Source organism: Manacus vitellinus, unplaced genomic scaffold (genome assembly GCF_001715985.3).
Source record: "Manacus vitellinus isolate BGI_N305 unplaced genomic scaffold, ASM171598v3 scaffold_8_pilon, whole genome shotgun sequence".
NCBI lineage: Eukaryota > Metazoa > Chordata > Aves > Passeriformes > Pipridae > Manacus > Manacus vitellinus.
In genome coordinates, this window is record NW_021940864.1 from 21339845 (window position 1) to 21356431 (window position 16587).

General features: G+C 38.4%; 1 long non-coding RNA gene across 1 annotated transcript; it reads left to right on the plus strand.

Moving 5' to 3' along the window:
• Positions 1-7697: 7697 nt before the first annotated feature.
• Positions 7698-16023, plus strand: LOC108641795. Its single transcript, XR_001922268.1, has 3 exons — positions 7698-8190; positions 14034-14120; positions 15741-16023. It is a non-coding gene; the product is annotated as an uncharacterized LOC108641795 (long non-coding RNA).
• Positions 16024-16587: the final 564 nt, after the last annotated feature.

Here is a 16587-nt window from a genome sequence, read left to right on the forward strand (position 1 = left end):
CAGTGCTCAGAGTTGTGCTCTTGGTTACCCCTGAAGTTTGGGGTATCACTGGTGGTGCCAGAGAGGTCTAACTGATCTGAGACAGGAGCTGCTCGTGGGGTGGTGATATTCCCATTCCACTGCTGGTGGTGGCACCTGAGGCAGCACCATCACCCAAACCAAACTGCAGAGGTGTGTGTTTGGTTGGTGAAGGGGACTCAGAGGGAGGCAGAAGAATGCAGTGTGCTGGAAGGAATGGGAAGGAAAGTCTAGAGCTGTGTTTTCCATAAGCCTCCCTTATGACAATAAAGGAAAATTCTGAGGTATTTTAAAACTGCCACTTGTTATGTTAGGGAGGTTATGCCAGTCTTGCAGGAAGGTCACCACTGCTTGAGGTCAGATGGCAAAGCACAGAGCATTTTTGTCACTGCTGCAGTGCTGGGCTGCATGTGCTGCTGTGCCTAGAGCAGCTGCCTCCAGTGAGCACTGGGAGCCTGAGCAGATTTTTAATATGATTTTTTAGTTTAGGAATGGTGAAACAAAGTGTCACAATGTGCTGTGTATGGAGGAACACACATGGATATGAAAATAAGTTATTGTTGGGAGATGTAAAAAAATGCATATGTATATTGACTATGTTGCTTTATTTTCCCCTGTCAGGGATGAAAACATGCAAGTTTACAACAATAACAGATGAAACACAGCATCTGAGCACTGAGGTGATGTTCATTGAAATCAAAGTCATCAGCTTTTCTAGACAGGAACAGCTATACCTGTCACAGAGAAACACTAGTTCATAGTGAGTGTTCCCATATAGTACACAATGCAGATAATGAGACAGATAAGAAAAGTTACACATCTTCTTGGCTTCCACAGGCAACAATGCTTTTTAAAAATATGGAGAAGGAAAAAGAAAGTTTTAAAGTGGATTTTCTGACCTTCCCTATGCACCTGTGCTGATGTTCTATCTCATATATTTCCAAATTAGAAAAGAATAAAAACTACATGACACAGTCAGTCTCCTCTATTTTAGAGAGACCTGTCTCATTGTTTGTGTAGCATGGCAACCTATTCTGTTAGTGATTTACATGATCAGTCATCCTTTGAACAGAAAATGTTGTGAATCAGTTACTTTGGGTAACATTTATCCCATATAGGTTTTGTTATAAAATTACTGGTAAGAAAAAAATTGATGAAAAACTCATATTTTTATTTATAAACAAGTTTTACATAGAAAAGAAACTCAGCTTCTTTGTTCTTGGAATATAGTACTAGTCTTTAGCATTACTGTGTGCTAAATAATGCTTTGTATATGGTTCACCCTCGTGACCTTTAAAAATGTTTTTCTACACAGACAGACAACTAATTTGATTTGATATATTTAATTTTTAAAATTTTAACACATGCCTTCTATATTTCACCAAAGGTCAATACAATCTAATTGATAAGACATCCTTTCAAGAGTCCTTAGTGCAGTAGGGTAAGATATTCATGTATTTCAAATGGCTTTAAAAAAGTATCTCTGTTTTCTCAGAAAGGCCAAAGCCCTTCTTCTAAGGACATAGTAACACAAATCTAATTTGACTGTTATATGCTTCTAATCATCTCTACACTTGTATCTTAATATGATAAAAGTGGTAATCTAGGTAATAGCTTTTGTCTGTCTTACTCCTGAAAAATTACAGCACCAATATGCTCCACTAAGTCTTCATTTTATCTCTGAGAAACTGACTTCAGACAACTTTGTGAATTAACCCAGGACTCCAATGTCCAAGTCTATCATCCTGTCAAATTTTGCTGGCCACAAATTTTCTTTAAAGCCATCCGTAGCAAAATGAAAACCCCAGATGACTGAATCTTCCTGAATCCTAAAATCTATAGGTTTAAGGAAAAAATATGGAGGAAGGATGGCTTTGTGAATGAACTTTGAAGGCAACTGACATCCAAAAAAAAAGGAAAAAAAAAAGTTCTGTCTGCTGTGTTACTGTCTTCTGTTTCCATGGAAACCAAGGCTGGATTGGCAAAAATGGGTAAAGTGCTTTACAGTGACAGAGACTAATCACTGTTATTTTATAACATTACTATTGCCAGTGGAAGGGAGGGCTGCATTTTAAGGAGAGAGGTTAACAATGAGTCTACTTCTTGCCAAAACTATCAGATAGCAAAAATACGTGACATGAGAAATTTTGATTACATATATAGTAAATCAATACAAACTATACAAAAGTCATAAGAACCTGAGAAATACCACATATGAGAGATCAGTTAATCCCGAAGTCAATGAATAGCAAAATCCAACCATAAACTACTTGACTTTTCAAAACACTGAGAAAACACTCAATTACTTGGTAAATACTGAAAAATTAATCTGTCTGTCCTCTTTTCCAATGTGTGCCTTATTTTCAGGAGAAATTATCTCAGAGAATCTACAGCAAAAAAAATTGTCAGCCTGCATTGTTATCCTGAAAACAAGTTTTTTTTCTTGTGGTTGAAAATCTAAACTTTTAAGGGATGGAAATGTTCAGTATCAATGTTAATTTTTCAGAACTTTACTTATGGCACTAAAACACCTACAATACTTATTTTCTTTTGAGCAAAGTAGGTCAGTAGAAAAAAACAAACTTCATTTCCCTCAGAAACATTGCCTTCTGAAAACAACAGCATCCTCAGATTTTAGGTGGGTGTTCATAACTTCTTGGAAAAAAACCGTCAGCAGTATCAGAATTGGCACTCGTTAAACAGAAAGCAAACAGTTTGTCTTCTGGAAACATGACAAAATATTAATTGTTAAAAGTCCTGCTTAAAGGTGCTGATGACCAGAAATGTTTTACTTTGAGAGTCTTGTTGTGGATATCATCAAAAGTTGAAGGTACTTAAGTTGTACTTTGTCAAGTACCCTTTATCATCCTGAAAAACAGGCCATTTTTGTGAAATATTCCACATATGGGCTGCCTGTACCTACATACCAACTTATGTTCCTAAAGACAACCCTTAAGCACCACCAGACCCTTTTCAGTCCATGTGCAACTCCATAGACTCTTGAAGGCCCTGGACCAGAGGTTTGGTGGGCAAGCCCACCCTGACTGGGATTCCAAAGCCCATATCTAATGCCACACTGCTCTGCTACTGGCTTGCCCATGGGATTTAACCCAGCATGAGGGAAGACAAATGTGGCAGGATGGATGGAGCTAGATAAAGTTCAAGCATTTCTGCTTTATCAAAAACCCCAGGGAATGGCTGCCTAGGTTGATGTTCAGAAGATCCCACCTGATTTATCATCGGTTTTCAAAAAAACTAGGCTTTGGGATGTTTGATGGTGAGGTTGCCCCTTAGAAGTTCTTTGCTGTGCTTAAAGTGTGTAACTGCTGCTTGGACTGCAGTGAAAAGAGCCTGTGCTTCAGGAGGAGTCATTACCAGACTTGGAATCTCAGTCTCAGGTCACAGTGCACTGTCTGGGCAAGGGAAATGACCACTTGTTAGGCCAGGCTCAAGACAAAGGTTCCTCTGAAAAACAGTGACAGATATGAAGAGTGTTTGTCTTCTGCTGGGTCTTAGGAACAAGTAAAATAAATTTTAACTTCTCATTCAATCTCAAGTCCAACAATCCCAGGGGAATCTTTAGAGCTTTGCTTAAAAAAGCCCAAAGTAGAACAAACGTGCTTCTCCTCAGTGTCAATTGTCAATTCATAATCCTGTGAACCTGAATGACTGAAGCACCTTTTTTATAACAAAATGAAAGGATATCTCAAAATACTATTTTGTCTTATATTGAATTAACACACCTGTTAGAATTTAATTCACAAGATGCCGTTACTTGAATTCAATTTATATTGAAATAGAAATTAAAAGGTTTTTCCCATCACAACTGCTTGATTAAAATATTTTAAGAGGTGATACTGGTTTTAGAACTTGTGGCTTTGATAACTTGTACATTAAGGCAATATCTTTTGAAGAAATGAGAGAATGGAGGTGAAAGAGGGTAAAGCAAAATTTGTGAAAAAAAGAGTTATTAGATTCAGTAAGAAATGTAGGATAGGACTGCATAATTAGATGAAAAGGGGTTAAAAGTAAAGCATGTCAAGAAGGACTTGAAGTGGTGGAAGGCAACTTTGACTTTATCCCCTGTTTTAGTTCAGCACAGATACAAAAAATAAAGTCTGTGGAGCAAAGGAGAGGTATGTTAAGGAACTGTTAGGGCAATGAAAGCATAAGAGAAAAAGAACAGTCTAATTAAGCAAAAAGTAAAGAGAGTTGGAAAAAAGAAATAAAAACTATTGCAACTCTGAACACTGAAGGAAAAGATAGGAGATTCAGGACCCAAAAATCACAGTTCTTGGAAATGACATTTACTGAGGGAATGGGCAAAAGAAAGTACAAAGAAAGTAGAAGAAAATGAGCTGAAATACTGATATGGTATGCAGTGCAAATAAAGGAAAGAAGGCAGCAGTCATAAAAGCAAAGAACAGCAAAATAAGTCAAAGGGAAAGCATTCAAGAAAGACAATGTGATTTTCTTTAGAGAATTTCTAGATGGTCTCTGAGAATAGATATTCACTGTAAAAGAGGCAAGAAAATACAGACCTTCTTAACTGGAACATGAAGAGGAAGGACTTGTTCACTGGTCCATACTTGGATTGAGGGGTAAAGTGTTAAATTATATGACCAAAACAGGTCAAACTGGTGAAGGAGCGAGATGCCACTTACCTGTGTGGTCCCAGACAGGTTGTGGTTTACCTAGAGCAACAACCCCCAGTAGCCAGACTGGTGTCTGACCATCACCCACTGTCCACCATCCCTCTGATGTTCCTGTCTGATGCAGAGTTGGATGTTGGTGGAGTGATCCACATTAAACACCCCTGAACCCAGTGCCATCCCCATGGAAGGACCTGGCTTAGCCGTTACTGCCCACCTCCTCCCAAGGAACCACTTTTTCTCAGCTCACCACCTCCATAGCATCTCTCAGGCACAAGCAAATACAGGCACCTTTCCACCTTTCACTCCCAGTGGCCCTTTGCTTCTGGATTTTAAAGCATTTAGTGGATTATACCACTTATTACTCCTTCCTTTCCCTTTCCAACAGGTTTTCAGTACTTGCAACTTGCGTGATTCAGCTGTTTATGTCACACTCTAGTCCATTCAGTGAAACTGTGCTGATGTGACAAGCTATACAAGGGTGGCTTTATTGGAAAATAAATTAAAAAAAACCCTCTGGCACTCTGCCCTAGAGGAGGTAGATTATCTGAGGTTATTCCCACTCGTATGATCCTAATGTTTGAAGTAGTATACCCATTTATACACACTTCTGTCTGTTTGGTTGCCTGCACAATGGGACTTTTGTATAGTCACTTATTGCTCTGCAATCTTCATTTTTAAAATCTGTTGTATGATGCATCATTAACTCAAGGTGAGACTTCCCTTCCAGTCATCTCCTCTAAGCTCACTGCATAAACTGGTCTCCTGGGTAACAGTGCTCACGGATGATCTGAACATCCCTGGTTTTAGGGCAGACTTTGTATTGCTCTGCAGCTGTGTAGTCATTTATGCTGGCACAATGTGAAATACACATATGGTTTGAAATTAGCCTGGTGTAAATGAGAACACAGACAAATGGAGAATAAATGTAGCTTTTTTTGTCTGTTTTTTTGTTGGGTTTTTTTTTTGTTCCTTTGTCACCTCTGTGAGCAGAACTAGCAATAGGCAAATAGGCCTGTAATCAATCGTATCTTTTCTAGAGTCAATATAACAAAAGCACTTTCATCAGATGTTCTTTCACACTTGTAAAATTTATATTAGGAAAGGGAAATACAAGAACTCCCAAGACGTTCCTCTAAAGAGAGGATGCAGGAAAGTGAGTTGAGAGGCACCTTTATGCAAGTTAACGTTTTTCATTAGCTGAAGGAATGACTTGCAGGTTAAGCACTTGTGGTTAATAGAACTTTCCAGGTGATATCAAGTCAAGGTAATCCATACAGACCTTTAAATGCACTGCAGATGCTGCATAAATATGTGAAAGCTTGTATTTGGTGGAAAGCTTAGCTGATACCTGGCACTGTGCTGGCTTGTTTGTTTATACACATCCAGGCCTGGCTCTAGCAGAGGAAAAAAGAGGCACTGCACTCTAGATTAATACTTCCCAGGGCACCACATTCTACCTTTCATGTGATAATGCCCAGCACCAGAGGGGATCCCTCCTTCCCCTGCTGGCACTGAAATCAGGGCTGCTTCCATCCATGACCAACCTCCACAGACGTATCCAACTTGGAAATGGAAATTTCACAGCTTTGTTGGGTTTTATTGTACCAAATGTGTAGATGAATTCTTTTATAGAGATTAGGGGCCCATAGTTCAGCCAGGATAAACTGGCTCATTGACTTCAATAGAGCTTAGCTGATTGATGCAGGCTTTGGGACTCCTCCTGCTTGGTCAAACCTCATTCTGTTTCTTTTCATCTGAAGGAATGCAGACTGGAGGGAAGGGCCCGAAACCATTTTAAGTACAGAAACAGTGACACTGTCCTGTGTAAAATCCTGTGTGGATCACCTTCCCACAAATTGTTTGAAGCTCCCAAAATCTGTGGCCTTCCAGGGAAATACCTTCCTGCAGTTTCTGAGTAAATTTGTAGAAGTTTCCTGAAAGTAGAGAAGCTAGGATCAATGCTGCATTCCTCATTTTTTTAAGCAGTTGAAGGTGGTATACCAAGTACACAAATTTTATAGAAGAATTATTATTTGGACAAAATAGTTCTAAGGCAGAGCTACCACAGTGTGAGATATCAATTACCAGGTCCCACTGCAAATATGGAGGCGTTGATTTCTATCTTTTTTTTAATGGTGAGTGTAGAAGATAAAGTAAATGAATGAATAACTGGCTGTCACTCATAGAAACTAACTGAAATCTGATAAATGCTGTTGAAATGTGTATTGTACAGGTACTGCATGTTGTGACTAAGTGAAGAGTTCTTTTGGATCTCTGTTTCAGGTTATTTTCTGACTCAGAAAGAGTAAAGAATCTTTTTACATTCAATTAACCTAGAAGTGTTGTTTGCATGGTTACCAAAAAGAGAAGAAAAAGTAGTGCTAAAGACTCAACAATTTAAATCCACATAGCTCCCCTGACTTTCGAGATGCTTCAATAATTGAGAAAAGTGGGAAATATAGGTTCTTTAGCTCTTCTTTGTCAATGAATTTCTGCATCCTGAATTGAAGGAAAACAATGTATTTTGAAGCATCTGCTTTATTACCACCATTGAATCTGCCCCCCCTTTTAGTTATTGTGTTTTCATTTATGATAAGTCTCTAAATCTGTAGTAGTAGCTGGCATTTTTAAGACATTAAGTTTTTCTCTTGTTATTTAAAATTAAGAAGATCACAAAGGTAAATCCAAAGTGATGTCTAAAAGCAGTTCTAGTCACACTGATATCATGAGTAACTGGCCTTTTGCAAAATCTGAATGATCTTATCATAGTACAACCAATTCCTGTTTTAAGTGTCCTGGTATATTTTACCATTATTAGGATATTATGGAAGAGTAAACAAAAGGGAGATAGATTTTTTACTATAAAATCAAAGAAAACAAAATATATTATCTTTAAAAGTTTTGAGTTATTCTGTTTCTTTCTTCTTTTTTTTTTTTTCTCCTGCTGAATGACTTCATTTTATTTTTGTGTCTGAATTTTGAGTTGTTACGATATGTGTAAGAACCTACTGGTCAAACAAAAGGGAAAGGAACAAATACATAGACAGTTGAAACCAGGGCAGCTGACCTGGGAAGATGAAATATGACTGTGTTGGGATGAGGTGAGGAAGGCCAAGGCGAAGCTGGAACTGAAGCTGGCAAGGGATGCAAAGAATAACTGGAATGGTCTCTGCAGCTACGTTAACGAGAAAAGGAAGGTCAAAGAAGATGTATGCACCCTCCTTCATAAACAGTGGATGAGGAGAGGGCTGAGGTACTCAACAACTTTTTGCCTCAGTCTTCAATGGCAATCTCTCTTCCCACACCTTTTGAGTGGATGGACAGCAGGATGGGGACTAGGAGAGCAAAGTCACTATAAGTGAAGATCAGGTTCATGACTACCTGAGGAACCTTAATGCACATAAGTCTGTGGGATCTGATGAGATGCATCCCAGAGTCCTGAGTGAATTGGCTGATGTAGTTGCCAAACCTCTCTCTATAATCTTTGAAAAGTCGTGGCTCTGAAGTTAAGTCCAAGGTAAGTGAAGAAGGGGAAATATTATACCCTTCAGAAAGGGTAGAAAGGAGGACTCTGGGAACTACTGACCTCACCTCTGGCTTCCAACTCTGTCCATTCCATGATTCTATTATTTTAATTATAATGCATAGGGTTTTGTTATTGTTTCATGTCTGTTTTATGCTTCTTCTCTTGTGTTGGCTAAAAATTTTGGAACAGAACTAGTACAAAATATTGTTAAAGGGGATAATTTTTCTCTCCAATTTTTCTTTTCATAACTGAATACAATTTCTGCAGTGAATTTTTTTGACCAGAGGGGTAACATTATTTAGTTACAAAGCCACTGGATTTTTTTTAGGGCGAGAATTCTTATCTGCTGTACTGTGAAAGATTCCTAGAATTCTAAGAAAAGGCTGTACCTGAAAGTACCAAAAAAGGCTATTTTCCTCATTTTATCTAAATATCTATTGAAAAAAGAAATAGAATCTACTAAGCCTTCAAGTTTTTATGAAATTCGATAAGGAAAGCATCCTTTCATAGCATTTTATTGCCTTGGGTATTTCTTCTAGTATTACAAGAAAATTATTAGCATTATTCTATATTGGTTTGGATGCAGAAGGCATTTCAGACATTTAAAAACACGTATTACAGTTTACTCAGTTGTAACAAAGAATTCAGATTTTAAGAGAGCAAAGTAATATTATTATCTAATCTTAATCTAAAAAAAGAAATTATCTATTGGGTTTTTGGTTTTTTTTCTTCAGTTGGTTGGTTGATTTTTATGCTTTTCCTGACATTATTCCTGTAAATGATAATCATGGTGGGATAAGAGATTGCACTTCTTTTGTAACTGCTACCAACCAGGGCAGGCTACAGCTATGATGAAGGAGAGAGGTTGTGTGGTCTTCCTCATTTGGCAGTATAGGTAGAAGTACTGGGACATGCAGGACTGCAGGTAACTTTTTCAGTTACATGTGCCTTTTTCAGTAACATTTCCAGGTTTCTACATTCATATTTTATTAAACATTGAGCAGACTGCAGCAAGTGACAATGTGACTTGCATTTTGTACCCATGCAAAGAAAGGGGAAGAAATAAGAATTCTTGTTGTGCCCCTGGGACTAGGGTTGGGGTGAGTTGCCATAAATAACTGCTTGTTTTTCCTCCCTTGGTGTGCAGGAATAGGAATTGGAAGATAGGCAGATCAATACACTAAATAGGGCAGCTGAGTCAGGCAGGAAATATTGATATTTACTGTTCATTTGAGCCTGCAATAAATGACCATCCCTTTCCTCAAAGCCTGAAAAAATAGGGAGTGCCTCATGCTGTGGAGGTGTGTTGTCTCTTGGGATTTCTGCAGAAAGGAGTAGTTTATGCAGTCTTAAAGGTTAGAGTCTCCTGAAATGTTCTGCCTATGTTCAGTATCTCTGTCCTCTGGCCACCTGGAAGGATTAGCCTGGAGGCACTCTTTTGATGGAAGTCTCTTTCTTGAAAAGGGTTTAAAGTAATTTAGAGAGTGAGAATTTCCTCACCCTCTCAGCATGGGTCAGGACTTAAATATTTCCTTAGTGAGGTGCTCCTCTGTGTAAAGCAACTTCTTGCAGTGCTCATTTCTTGGAGTGAGGAATGGCAGACCTGACCAGGGAAAGCTGGAGGCATGGCTGGAAGGGGCAATAATCTCAGAAAAAAAAAAAAGGCACACCAGATATCATACATCTGGAAACATTTTTTTCCAGCACAAGAACATAGAATATTGCTTAAGAGATTAGGGAATTTAGACACCTTTGGATCTGGGCAGGGTGCTGGATAAGGGAGCTATAAGTTTGTATATAGGTGTGGTTAAATGTGCAAAAGCCCCTCTCTGGATTTTATTTTGTCAGCTAACCTTCGAAAGATTGGTTTTCTTGTCTGGAGAAAGAGAAGTAGGTAAATTTCTACTTCCTATTGGAAGGAATTAGCAATTGCCCCTAAAAATAAGCATTAATTATTTCAGTTGTTTTGACTGTATTCACAAATATTTTTGTGCAATTAATGAAAGCATGTGAAAGGGATACTGAAAGTGTATGGACATATAAGTAGCAGCAACAGATATATTTTAAATATCTAGGCCTTTGGAGGCTTATGTGGCCAAACTTTCCCTACTTTTAGAGGCTAACCCTTAATTTCTGTGAATGTTACAGTAAATAAAATCCTGCTCCCATGAAGTCAGTGGGAGTTTAGCCACCAAATTTAGCAGGAAGAGGACTGAGCTGTGTAACTGTTATTTAATGCCACTGCCTATAGGAAAACTGAATACATTTATTTTTCTTGGGAACAACATAATATAATAATTCCACAAAATTATGAGGTTGTCTGCCTGGTAGGACATATAATTCTTGGAGGGAAAAGTTGGTCCAACAGATGTCACTTGCAATATATTACAATGGAAATGTTAATTCCAGTTAATGTTAAAGGAAACTGTCTGAAATAATTTAAGATGTAAAGAATAGCATTTAATGGAAGGAACTTAAACATAACATATGTCAAAAATTATATGTAAAAAAATTGATTTGCCAGGGAGTTGTTCACACTAGGTTAAATCATGCCATGGGTAATGCCCAAAATTAAGACTATGGTGAAAGGTACCCAAAACATTGAGCCTTGGTGGAGAGCTTGTCCTCACTGCACACAGTAGGAGCACAAAGTAATTTGTGACACATAAATTCTGTAGTGAAGCATCCTTTCCTCTCACAATGCATAGGTTTTCATTCCTTTCACCAGTGTGTGATGGTGGTGGAGTAGGGTCTACCAGTTCTTCACTGGGTCTCACCCTGGCTGGTCCAGAGGGATACCCTGCTTCCATTCTGGAACAGCCTTTGTGACCTCCACCAAACACCTGAAGGTGCCTTTACCTCTCCTACTCTCCAATGTAAATGCAAGCATGTCACTTAGAGTAAGATTTTACCTTGAATATATCCTCAAGGGAAGTACACATCTTTATGCACAGGATGTAAGAATAATTCCCGAAGAGTAATCTGAGACCAGTCAAAAATGTGCATGAAGCAAGTACTCGTTTTAAAGCAGTACAAGACACATCTTTGACTAAAGTTGAAATAATTTATTTAAAACTGGACAACTTTGCAGTGGTACAATTGTAAAATTTCTCTTTGTGTCCAGAGATAAGTATCTGACTGAAAGCTATCAAAATTTCTAGAGTTCTCAATCACAGATATAATAATACCATGCTTAGTTGTGTGATGAAAATTGCTGTTGGAAGTCTGATAAATCTCATTAGAGGTTATCCAGGGTAAAAAACTTGACCAGTTGACTTCTTTCTAACATGGTGCATTCATATTTAGATGTGGTATATCCAGAATGGCATTTGTACTATATTCTTTCACATGTTGAGAAATAAAAGTACAGCTTTCTCAAATTCTCTTTGTCTTCCAATAGCTTTATGTTCAAAACAGACCAGATTGCTACAAACATCTGAGCCTCTCCTCTCTTCCTTCTTTCTGTCTGTGTTTCAGACACAAGGAAAATTTTCCACCAAGGCGTAATTTGCTGTGAATGGGCTGACCTGGGTGCAGGGCAGGAATGGGACTTCTTGGACCCAGGGAGCTCCTGATAGGAGAGAGAAGTTAAGGATTATAGCTCACCCTGTCTATAATGAGGCTTCTTATCAATGGATCAATGCTGTTTATCGTTAAAACAGTGTGGATGTTGGGCTGGGGTTCTGACAGAAGATGGAACCCTACATGCCACCCTTTTATGAAACTGCTGTACATGTGCCTATGAAACATCATGAAACATTTATAAAATGCATCGGGGAAGACATGCAGTGCAGGTAGCTCAGTGTGCAAACTGCAGTGCCAGATTGAGCTCTGCTTGGGACCTTTTGCATAACAAAGGGCACAGGGACCTGTGGCACCAGCCAGGTGGCTGGACAATTACAGACACAGCAGGAGCCGATGACACCCAACACCGTGGGCTTCTGTCCCAACTCAGGCACTGTGAGTGCGACTGTCATGGTGGTTCCTGGATGATCAGACAGGGAAGTTACCTTAACATATACCTCCTCTGGTGATCTTAAAGGGCTTTACTCAGCAAAGGACTAAGACAGATGCATGTGAAGTGACTGGTGCCTAAAGAAGGGGCCATGAGGCGAATATTGATCAGTCTTGTCTTCCTTGCCCACACTTGAGGATGGTTGCCATCACACAATCAGTGTTTACTGTGGCTATAGGGCTGATCCTAGACAAATCCAACCTTGCACAGACTCCTGACCTGCTACTACTGATAGCTGTTCAGTCGGGACTATCTAGAAAGCAGGAGGCCTTAAAGAATTTTTTACTTCCAGGGTGTTCACCTTCTATCCTTTGAGGCCATGAAGGCTTATCTTCAGTATCCAGCAGCATTGGCAGGAAAAAATGTATACTTGTGTTCACATATGAATACTTTCATTTGCACGTGAATATCAGTGTCACTGTGAGGAACAGCACCTCCACAATACCTATGATAACCAAAATCTTGCATGAATAATGGCAGAGAGATGATCATGCCAAACTGAAACACAAGAAAGAACATACGGAAGCATTTGTGAGTAAAATGCTTCTTTCCTTATATAGTCCAGCCGCACAGCATTTTCTGTCATGAGTTTACTATTTATAAAACCTTGTAGGAAATTCCAGTTTGTGTTATACTGACTCCTACGTAGTCTGAGTAATAATTTATAACAACATAGAGACAGACTGTATTTTAAGAAAGAGGCAAAGAGCCAGAGTAAAGGTTGAGCCTACAGCCTGACTTCTGCATTTCAGACATTTGAGAACTTGATTTATCAAGCTTAATGTTACATTAACATAAGCACATAATTTCCTAGGAACTTCACATCAAATTTAAGGGAAAAAAAAGAAAAAGAAACAAAGAAGGTCTGAGTGTAAAATCACTGTAAATTCTTTCCTCTGTATCTTGCACTGCTTTCAGAAAGAAATCCAGATTGTGCTTTGTAGCTTTATTGTCCTATGAGCTTGGAAGGAAGAAAAGCACTCTGTTCAGCAAAAGGCACTTGTTGCTCAGAAGAGTATAATACTTTTCTCCTCAATGGACTGGGACATCTGCAAGGGATGAAAAAAAAGAGCAATCTCTGGTTGCTATCCATGCTCCAACCAGTTAACCAGAGGAGGTGAACAGACACCTCGAAGCAAGGACTCTGGATATAGTGTGTGGCAGGCTTCCATGTATGAATGTGTATGTGAACTTCCTCAGTCACACTGGTCAGAGAGACTTGCTCTTAACTATGATAACTCTTTGTACATTAGTTACTGTTACAGCTACTGTGGTTTCTAACATGGGGTCAGAGTTTACATTTGTGATTTTGCTTTGGTTTTATCACATTCTTCCTTCAGGAATAAAACAAAATCACAAAACACAACAGCAAAATCATATTAAAAATCCATGTTTAATTCTGATATTTCCTAGATTTTACTTGCTCTGTTCAAATGACCTTTTTGTTTTGAGGTTTACTTTGACGGTATTTAAAAATAATAATAATGTTTAAAAATCAGTTAAATATCAGACTGACATAGTTTCCTCCACAATTAATGAATCATGGAAGCATGTAGCTAATCTTCGGGGCTACTGATTTTCCTTTAGAAGAAACTGAACGTTTTAGTCCCTGAGATAAATGGGATTGCAGGAGGTTAAACACCCCACAGGAGGCTCCATGTTCAGTTCAAATTTCAGCTAGTAAAGCTCAAGCAGGAAAAACCTTGCCAACTTTTGTGAGAGATTAATCCACTTATCTCCTAGTTACTTCACAGCAATTTCTTGCCTACTTCCTATTGATTCACTGTGTGCTTGAATTTCTCACTCTGCTTTCCTGTAGATGTGTACCTGGGGTTTGAATGCTCCGAAGAAAGGAAGTCATAAACTTCTGGTAGGTACTCTGGTCTCTGACTACAGACTTTTGAAGGTAAATGTCTACTTTACATTTGTTTTATAAAATGTAGCTTATAATTAGCATACTTTTTTATATTCTGGACTTCTTAATAATGGTTCAGAGTGGAACTTCATCATAGTTTAGGCTAGATACATTCTTATAACTCAGCAAATATAAAAGGACAAAGATATCTATTTCATCATTTATGCATTTCATCCCCATTTTTCTTTCAAATTTTTTTTTTGCCATTCAGCACCAACTCCTCTAGTACTAGACGCTTATTATAAATGTGACATGCTCTGCCAGTTACAAGAAAAACCCTCTACAAATCCACCCAAACTCAGTAGTGGTAAATTGCTGAGGCCAGCTAGGCAGCACTGCTGTCTGAGACAAGCTGAGGTAGTCAAGAAGTTCTGTTGCAGTTCTTCTGTTTTGGAAATGGCTGTTTTTACTTGACATCTGCACAACCTCAGGCCAAAGTGGCCAAAGTAAATATGCTACTATGAGCTAAAAAACCTGATTAGCTCCGTGTCCAATTTGCCACAGTCAATGTTGAGCCCCAGTGTGGGCAGAAGAGGCCACTTGCTGGCAAGAACTGGTTTAGTTTTAGTGAGATAGCATTGATTAACCTACCAATGCTGCTGGAGATTGATTTGATCTCCAAAATGAAGCTAACTACTAATTTGTACAAATTTTCATTCTCTCCTGGTAGATTTTATGCAAGTGCGTCAGGGATCTTTAAAATGCCAGAGGTCCAGTGTTGCAATTACACATTCTGGAATATTTCTACATTCACTCTACATCTTTTAGTAATTGCTTCCTGAATTTCTGCCAGCATTACCCAAAATGTTTCTCACCTTGTCCACACTGACTATGCAAAATTTTCCAAAATGCTGCACTAATTCTGGTCAAATATTAAATAATTTTCTTACCTTCTATTGAGGAAGGAACAGGCAGTTTCTCACATAAGACAAATTCTCAATGATACATTTAAGCAGAGACAATGGATGTTATTACTATTTTATAGAGGAGATAAATACCTTAATTTTGTAACCAACCACACAGTGTTATTCTTCCATTTGATATATCATCCTTTCAGCTGCTTCCCTATCTGTAACCTCTTTACCTACTGCCTTTTGCTTTACCAGGTTGAGAAAAGATTGCAACAGCTTCAGCAGAACATTAGCTGGCCTTCATTTCTGCTTTTACTTAGCACTGCTATATGGTCTTTTTGAGGTGTGTCTTAAAGGCTGCCAGAGGAATGGATACAGAGTACAGAAATACAGTTCCCAGTGCTGCAGGCACTGTGTCTGAAATAATTGAGGGGTTAGAAATTATAGATCTTTTACTTCACCTTAGCAGGCGTGGGTTAGTATACAAATAAACTTGTCTGTCCCATAAACAAAAAGCTGAAGTCCATATTGTGTTATCACAAAATTCTTTTCAGGAACTGAGGCAAAAAGATTTTGGTAGAATGGTTCCAAAGAATGCAAAGCAAGTGTAAAGGGCTGGATTTACTCATTTATTAAGTCTATATAATTATTTTAGAATTTACCTGTTTTCTGCTGTAGCAGGTTACTCCCTTTCAGATTAGCTATCAGATATTCTGCTCTGTGTTAACCTGTATTTTCACATCTATTTTATAACAAATAGGACAGAAACTTCCTTTCTGGAAACAGAACTAAAATTCAGCATCATGGAAGCACAACAGGCAATGCCATTATCAAGGGATTCCTATGAACTTTTGCAACTCATTTTGGGATGCGTGGCACCTCCAAGTGACCCTCTCTTAATATAGCTTGTAGGAAATTATGACCTTCTTAAACTTCCTCTACCCTTGCCTGCAGAAAAGCTATTAACTTGTACAGAAAGCAAGTATTTATATCCATAGTTGAGGATTTTAATACAGGCCTGTTATTTCAGAGGTGAATTAAACTACTTGATTTTGAACAGAAAGCAGCAGTATTATGTAACCCTTATTAGCCTTCAAATTAGTATTGGAAAGAGGAATTCATGAGAGTTATCCCCCTTTTCTTTGCTCTGGCTTATTCTAACATTGATGTCTCTGGAATTAGCTGTAAGTATGTCCTTGGCAGCTATGTAAACAAAGCTTGCTCCTGCAACCTAAATCGTATGAGTTGCTGAGTGCTGCTGGAAAGAGGTAGAGCACCTTCTGCTGCCATTGTCTTCAGCACAAATTGACAATGACACATCACACCTTGTGTAGCCCACTGGGTTGCAGGGTTGGATTTATAATGAATTCACAGGGTTTTTTCCATGCCTTGTTCCAGACCATCAATAAGAAAAATATGCTGAAATTTGGTAAGAGGAAAAAAATGTGATAACAATACTACAGGTTAAATCCTGAGCTTGTGTGAATAAGCACGGCACAACTGATTCCAGTGATGCCGTATCAATCTACCCCTGCTGAGGTTCTTCTTTAAAAATTTTAATGGCTATCAGTTCAGAAGAAATACTTCAGATATATTGCTAAATAATG